The sequence below is a fragment of the Carassius gibelio genome, chromosome B6, assembly GCF_023724105.1.
Source record: "Carassius gibelio isolate Cgi1373 ecotype wild population from Czech Republic chromosome B6, carGib1.2-hapl.c, whole genome shotgun sequence".
Taxonomy (NCBI): Eukaryota; Metazoa; Chordata; class Actinopteri; order Cypriniformes; family Cyprinidae; genus Carassius; species Carassius gibelio.
In genome coordinates, this window is record NC_068401.1 from 15475966 (window position 1) to 15484394 (window position 8429).

General features: G+C 35.7%; 1 long non-coding RNA gene across 1 annotated transcript; it reads left to right on the forward strand.

The window, feature by feature from the left end:
- Nucleotides 1-900: 900 nt before the first annotated feature.
- LOC127959457 (uncharacterized) lies at nt 901-4269 on the forward strand. The gene is made up of 3 exons (XR_008154267.1): nt 901-968; nt 3750-3819; nt 4135-4269. It is a non-coding gene; the product is annotated as an uncharacterized LOC127959457 (long non-coding RNA).
- The last annotated feature ends 4160 nt before the right edge of the window (nt 4270-8429 follow it).

Sequence of the window (8429 nt, forward strand, 5' to 3'; positions counted from 1 at the left end):
CCTAGGGAATTATGTGATTTTGGATGCCAATGTCTTTCTTTAGCTATGGCAGGGGTGTCCAGTCACGAACCTGATGGGCCACTATCCTGCAGAGTTTAGCTCCAATCCTAATTAAATGCACCTGAACAAGCTAATCAAGGTCTTCAGGATTACTAGACACTTCTGGGCTGGTGTGTTATATAAGGTTGGAGCTAAACTCATCAGGACATGAGCCCTCCCGGATCAGGATAGGACAACCCTGAGCTATGGGCACATTTGGAATATAAAATCTTCTAAAACACTTACATTTTTTCACTAACAGTGTCCATCAGTATATTCAATAGAACTATTCTTTGCGTCTGAAAGTAATGTTTAATATGAAAATATATTGTTTTTCACATTTTAAGTTATCATAGTACAGTAACTCCTAATTTTATGTTGGATATTCATAGTTTGAGAGTCTAGTACTGACACAAGAGTAAAAAAAAAGTATATGTATGAGTAAAGAAAAAATAAATTTAAGTAAATATTAAATGATTCCATTTTCAAATGTAATGTGATCTTCATATTACAAAAAAATGAAGTTAATCCATTAGTCTGAATAAAAATCACATAGAAAAAACACCCGTAGCCTATTGTATAATATCTCTAGACCTTTTATATCGTTTCCTCTGATATGATGCTATCGGTTTGATGCATAATGCTTTTTTCACTCTTTGGTTGTTCTCCTTTGCTCTTCAAACTCTGAGCAGACCCTGCTTCTTTAGAACAGAAATAGTTTCGTCAGGGGTTAAGCTGTAGAGAGCACTCTAAAGATCATTATTTGGGTCCTCATTGAGCACACCTGCTGGCATTAAACTAATCACTGGCGTAATGATAGGTTCAATTGAACCTCCAAACTCATCTCGAATCACTCAGGAAAAAGACTCCATTCTGATGTTTTCTACCACCAAACAAGGGAGACAAAAGCTGCTGCTCTTAATTCGCAGGTAAGCCTTTCACCTGTGTTGCTCCAGCCTGCATTTAACTGACACAGTGACTCAAGCTTCTGCCAGGGCTCATTTTTGGCTGTATAATGGTGTCTAAAGATCCCTCTGTGTCCATTGTGACGAACGGGGGTACATTATGATCATTTTAGAGAAAAAAAACGGAAATGTCCCAGAGGGCTTTAATCTTTCTTCATTATTTCCCCATTATGGATAAATGCTCTCTGAGGGCCTCTTTCTGGTTATAAATGAAACACTTTGACTCCTTCTCCATCCCTCGTTCTCCCGCCTGCACACCTTTCACCCTTTGCTTTCATCTTTTACTTAGGGATAACTCCGAGAATGAGGCGGCCGTGTTTATTCCACTTGCAGATAGAAGGATAATTAAGTTGATAAACAGGGGTTGAATGGAGTTAAGTGTTAAGGGAGCGGGGAGAAGCTCTCTTCTCTATTACTGATGGTGTATTACCACATGTGTTGAACCTGATATGCGAATCGCTGAATGTCATTTGATGATGGTACCTGTCAGAAAACAAGATCATATGGATCAACAAACCAGCTATTTGAAGGGGTGGCACTGAAATGACCTCAAGGGAATACACAAAACTGCCAGTGTTTCCTATCATGCATATTAATGCGTATAACATGACATATAACTATGATAAAGAATCTTTTGAATATAAGCTTATGTTAAGATATTCATGTTTCAGTAAAATTGATCAAACGTAGTGTGTTGCATTTATAGCCTGTTAGAGCATGCCTTTATGGAACCGTATTACTGTTTATATAATTTGATGTATTATTTATAGTCACATCATGCTTGCTTGAACTTAACAATTGTATTTAATGTTTAAAGTTTTGATGTGTGAGTAACAAAATAAGTATTTAGCTTACTACTTTCAAAGCTTTTAAACTTTAGCTTTGACTTGAAATTATGGGTGGGTGAACTGACAATTTTTTATCGTGAGCGAACTTGAAGATGTCCACAATCTTCTTTTCAAAAGATTCGTAGAGATTGTGACCAAATATGTCCTATTTATGTATGTGTGTAAACATAGCTGTGCATCTTTCAGTTGGCAGGTCTAAGGACTAAGTTATTACAGAAACATCAGCCATGGCAAAATGCATAACAGATGTGGACATCAGTTTTCTTCTACAGACGTCATTTGTAAAGTACTTTTTTTTTTTCTCTTTTTGTCATTTGGTATTTCCGTTCAGTTTGATATTTAAGAGCCAGGAAGAGCAGGAAGAAAAAAAAAATCCTATGTGCTTTTGCCAGGCTCTTCAAGTTCATCTAAACGCACCTTTCTTCTGAGACTTCAGAATCATGCAATCTACATCTCAATTCTGTTTTTTGACATTCTCTGTTTTTGGTAGATGAGAAATCGACAAAGCATTCCATTAATTTCTGTTCTTATGATGACTGATTGTAAAAGGCTTCTTTGCACATGTTCTAGTAAGATGAGGAGGAGAAGGAAGAGAAAGGAGAGAGAGAGAGAAAATAAGTGTATTTCAGATATCTTGATGAAACTTTTTTTTTTCCTTCTGTGCACTTTCACATTTTTGTCCATGGGGGCGGCTGGCTGGTGTAATTTGATAAATCCACAATAGAAGGTGTTTAAATGGCTTCAAGAGCATTGCAGTTATACCTGACCACATTTAATACACTGCTTTAATAGTTTCTCCATTCAATGTCCATTTGGGTACAATGCTGGTTTAAAGCACTAAAGCAAAACAATATAGTGTTCTACATATAATGCAGGAGCTTTTAAGCTGCAAGGGGATTGCCAAAAATATTATGGAAAACTATTCAAGTTTTACAAACTCTCATATTGTGCTTAAGATATTAAGTGTTAATTTCAAAATTTCAAATTTCCTAGATAATATTTTTGCAATTTTGTTTACTACAATCACAATATAAAAGCCTAACTGAATTGTATTTATAATAGCATATGTAGTTTTGGTATTTTTCCCAAACCGTTTTTTAGAAATTTGCAATGCACATAAATCGTCATAATAGAGGTCCTTGGTGTTAAAAAGTCCTTGATCCATTGTGTGGGGAATGCATTTGGAAAAATATATTGTTGAACTATACTAGAGGTGTGAGACTGAAGTTGTGCTTTTAAAAATATGAGTGCGTTGTAGTCAGAGTTCATACTCGAGGCCAACAGCCTCAATAGTGGAGTAATTTGTTGTAGTGCTTTAGTCGTTTTCAACGGTAACATCAACCGTGTAGAGATGCTATAGTTTAGTGACTGGAGTGTTGTTATAGAGGTTCAGAATGTGTCTGGGAAATTTGTGTGGCTCAGCAATAGTATCTTGCTCATTCTAGCATCGGCTGAACTACTGTTGTGTATTTATCCGGCAAGACCGCAGCCGTGCCAATCAATCCCAAGAAAAACCCCAGCGAAATCCTCTCTTTTTATCCTTTGCATAATGAAGAACAAATCAAACCCGGCTCATCTGAAAAAAAAAGGAAAAAAAAGAAAATCTGAATAACACTGGGAGATAAAAATAAAGCATAGAAATTATTAAAACAGAATGGCATGAAGTGAGTCTAGAATGTCAGAGAGAGCAACCGAGAGAAAAGGAACGAGGAAAAATAAAAAAAAACACAGTTCTTTGGATTAAGCACGCATTGGGGGGAAAAAAAAGGAAAGAATCTAAATTCATGGGTCCTAATCTCTCGCTCGAAGCGGCGCTCTGTTAAGCCCTGGTTTGGGATGACAGGTCCCCCACCTGGACAAGCTTGGACAATGTCTCTGCAATGTCTCGTTTCTGCAGGAACAGTGAGCCACAGACGGCTAATCACGTCCGGAACCAAAGGCACCTGCCCTATCTGCCTCTACATTTGGTGAGGAATCTTTAAAGAGGCTAAACCTCACTTTCATGCTTGTCTTTTATTCACGGTAAGTGCTTATCGAAACCGAGCTGTTGCCACTGCCCCGTGTTTCCTCCCACAAGCTCGGAGAATGCTTGACGTAAGTACAGCCAATCTGGGTAAATACGAATCTCTCCTTACTGTCACTGTTGGCATATTATGTCCCTGAGGGAACATTCTTTTCATAATATCATAAGCTGCTTAGTGGTGTGCTTCTATTTAAGGCATACATATTAATAGCTATAAGGAAATCATATTTGAACTGTTCCCTGCAATCAATGTCTTTAGGATTGCTGTTATACTTTGTATAAGAAGGTGCTAATAACTTGGAGGCTTTTAGACTGGGTGATCTAATCCCTTTGTACGATAAAGACTCGCCACGCCGAGAGTGGTTGCCAGATCGTGGACAAGGTGCTTCAGAGGGTTAGTTCTTAACGTCGTACTCCAGCTCTGTGCTTACCCGTGTTTTGTCTGCCATTTTTCCCCCTTTTTTTACTTCCCAGAAACCTGGCAACATGCTGAAGAACCAGCAGTAAATGTGCTCGGTTGCCCATTGAGTGCCTCGGACAGTGAATGATGACTGATGTGACTACTAGGATTTTTCCTCCCTCTCCGATATACTCCTAAAGTGTTTGGCTTCTTGTATTCTGTATTTTAAGCAAGATAAAACATTTGTAAGATGGCAAGCTATGTCACAAAAAGACAAATGCAGAGTTTGCAAAGCTATGTTATTTCAAGTGATTTGTCAAGTGAAATCATTAGAAATACAATCACAAACACACAAGTTATTTTAATAATCAAGTTTAATTTTCATAATAGAAAAAAAGCCTGATTAAAAGAGTGACATTTTTGAGAAGTTGTAGTAATTAATTTTTTTTTAAATATGCATTTGGCATTTTTGGGACTGGACAGAGAATTGACAAAGCAACGCAGACGGAGGCAGATGGGAACTTTCTTATTTCTTAGTTTTTTTTTTTTTTTTTTTTACAATTTAGCTTTTAACACTAACATTTTACATTTTCATGTGGTGCAACCAACAGAAGAACATGCAGGGAAAAAGGAAGTTATATAATCGAAGACCCCGGCAGACCCTTATGACTGTGTGTCAATGTCAGTAATTCTCATAAAATATCATACAGTTTTTCTCATCAGGTTTATTTCAGGCTGTCATGTGGTGCAACTCCCCCAGTATTTTGAATTATTCATTAATGATATTTGTGAAAAAAAAAAAAAAAAAGATTACCTTGGGAAAAATATTTCAAACATTTTCTTTCCTTCAAATGATTAAAACGCATACTTGCTTGTATTCAAGTTGTAAGGAAAGTATTGCTTCTGTATACTTGAGAGTTTTTAGAGTCATTCAATTAACATTAGTTGAAAATGGTTTGAAAGTTTCTCAAAAGCATACGAAACCAGCTTGATATACAAAGAGCACAAAGATTGTTTCCTTTCCTTAATCATGGACACTAATATATCAATAGTTGCAATAGTACAGTGAATAGTGTAGTAGCTGAATACACCGTGAATTACTCTTAACGATGTAGCTATATCAAGTTTGCTAATGTCCAGATTGATGTTGAATACAAGAAGTTTGTTAGAACTCGTCCATTTGGAGCACTAATTGAGGTCTTTGTAAGACTGGGAAAAAGCAACATTAAACTTGCATCATACAGTAAGCATTTTCATAGCTTTGAAGAACAGGCAAAATGTGTTAGACTGTACCTCTTAAATATCTAACTTGCACACAAAAAATCTAATTTATAATTAAAAATGGTCAACTGTGATTTGAAGTATGGTGACAATGTTAGGCATTATGGTATAAATGCACATTACATTAACTGACAGTTTGAATAGATCATCTCATCTGAATTATTAAATCAGAAATCTTCCTTATTCTGATAATCATTACTATACAGCAGTAATAAAAGTGCAATAGAAGGTTACATGATGACTTAAGGGGATACATCCAAAAATGAATATTATTTACCCACTTGTGGTTTGTGGAACACAAAAAAATATATTTTGAAGAATGTTGGTAACAGTTCTTGACTTTTTTTTTTCTAATGTATGGACAAATATAATGAGACATTTCTCAAAAATGTCTCTATTATGTTATAAAGAAGAAAAAGCCTGGACTGGAACAACATGAGGTTGAGTACCGAATTTTCATTTTTGGGCGACCTGTCCCTTTAAAGTCAGGTTTATTTCAGGCTGTCATGTGGTGCAACTCCCCCAGTATTTTGAATTATTCATTAATGATATTTGTGAAAAAAAAAAAAAAAAAGATTACCTTGGGAAAAATATTTCAAACATTTTCTTTCCTTCAAATGATTAAAACGCATACTTGCTTGTATTCAAGTTGTAAGGAAAGTATTGCTTCTGTATACTTGAGAGTTTTTAGAGTCATTCAATTAACATTAGTTGAAAATGGTTTGAAAGTTTCTCAAAAGCATACGAAACCAGCTTGATATACAAAGAGCACAAAGATTGTTTCCTTTCCTTAATCATGGACACTAATATATCAATAGTTGCAATAGTACAGTGAATAGTGTAGTAGCTGAATACACCGTGAATTACTCTTAACGATGTAGCTATATCAAGTTTGCTAATGTCCAGATTGATGTTGAATACAAGAAGTTTGTTAGAACTCGTCCATTTGGAGCACTAATTGAGGTCTTTGTAAGACTGGGAAAAAGCAACATTAAACTTGCATCATACAGTAAGCATTTTCATAGCTTTGAAGAACAGGCAAAATGTGTTAGACTGTACCTCTTAAATATCTAACTTGCACACAAAAAATCTAATTTATAATTAAAAATGGTCAACTGTGATTTGAAGTATGGTGACAATGTTAGGCATTATGGTATAAATGCACATTACATTAACTGACAGTTTGAATAGATCATCTCATCTGAATTATTAAATCAGAAATCTTCCTTATTCTGATAATCATTACTATACAGCAGTAATAAAAGTGCAATAGAAGGTTACATGATGACTTAAGGGGATACATCCAAAAATGAATATTATTTACCCACTTGTGGTTTGTGGAACACAAAAAAATATATTTTGAAGAATGTTGGTAACAGTTCTTGACTTTTTTTTTTCTAATGTATGGACAAATATAATGAGACATTTCTCAAAAATGTCTCTATTATGTTATAAAGAAGAAAAAGCCTGGACTGGAACAACATGAGGTTGAGTACCGAATTTTCATTTTTGGGCGACCTGTCCCTTTAAAGTCAGGTTTATTTCAGGCTGTCATGTGGTGCAACTCCCCCAGTATTTTGAATTATTCATTAATGATATTTGTGAAAAAAAAAAAAAAAAAGATTACCTTGGGAAAAATATTTCAAACATTTTCTTTCCTTCAAATGATTAAAACGCATACTTGCTTGTATTCAAGTTGTAAGGAAAGTATTGCTTCTGTATACTTGAGAGTTTTTAGAGTCATTCAATTAACATTAGTTGAAAATGGTTTGAAAGTTTCTCAAAAGCATACGAAACCAGCTTGATATACAAAGAGCACAAAGATTGTTTCCTTTCCTTAATCATGGACACTGTTATGCATTATTAATCTGTGTAACCTTTTTTCATAGTAGCAGCATTTCACATCGAGAATCACTGTAATGAGAAGACTCACTCACGACTAAACTGTGTGTGTTTGCCCTGATGACTCCAGACCTCTTTTTACCCAGCTTAATTATCTAAAAATGTCAGATATTGTTTACCAGTCATTCTTAATACAAAGACACAGAAATATTTGGATGTGCCCTCATTTCTAATTACGATGGGCTAATTGCTACAGTAATGCGCTCATTAATTAATGCTCCAGTGTCAGGCCCTGATCGCTGATTTTACAACATCCAGTCCTTTGGCATACATATCAGTTTTGTTTGCTGATATGATTTCCGCATTTTCTTTTTAGCACTGGAATGACTTAATATGAAGGTTATGTTGGTAAAATAACACATCTGAATCAAGGACACACGCTTAGTCATGTTTTATCTCCACAGTTTTATTTTTTTTCTTTCATTTTTTTTTTTTTTGTGTCAGTGTATAGAATTCATCTAAAATGCATGAATATGAGATGAATAAATCTTAATTCCAGCATCATTATTTTTATTTCAGATCTCCTAGCCCATGTGTCTTGTGCCTTTTTTATTTGCTTTGAACACGCAGGCAGTGTTTAGAATATGAACATTTTCTATTCGACGCAACAGATTTTCTCCATAGGCCTCCACGATCAGCCAGATTTGAGGTGTTGTGGGTGGCCATCAGACTGGTTAGTGGGTAATACGGCTGTGTCACTGCACATGTCACCACCAGGAGGGGCTGGATCACAGAGTTAGGAGGCAGGACGCAGGCAGGAAAGAGAAGAAGCAGAGCAGGGGCATGGTTCTTTGAGCTTAGATGAGTGCCTCAATTGTGAGAGTATGTTCCTCTAAGCCTCTGGTTGACAGCAACACAGTACTCTTATTTAAAGCAATTTCAAACATGTCTTGTCTGACAAGTTTTAAATCCTACTTAACACCCCGTAACAGCCACGAGTTTACTGTCAGAATTAAAGAGGCGAATTCTCA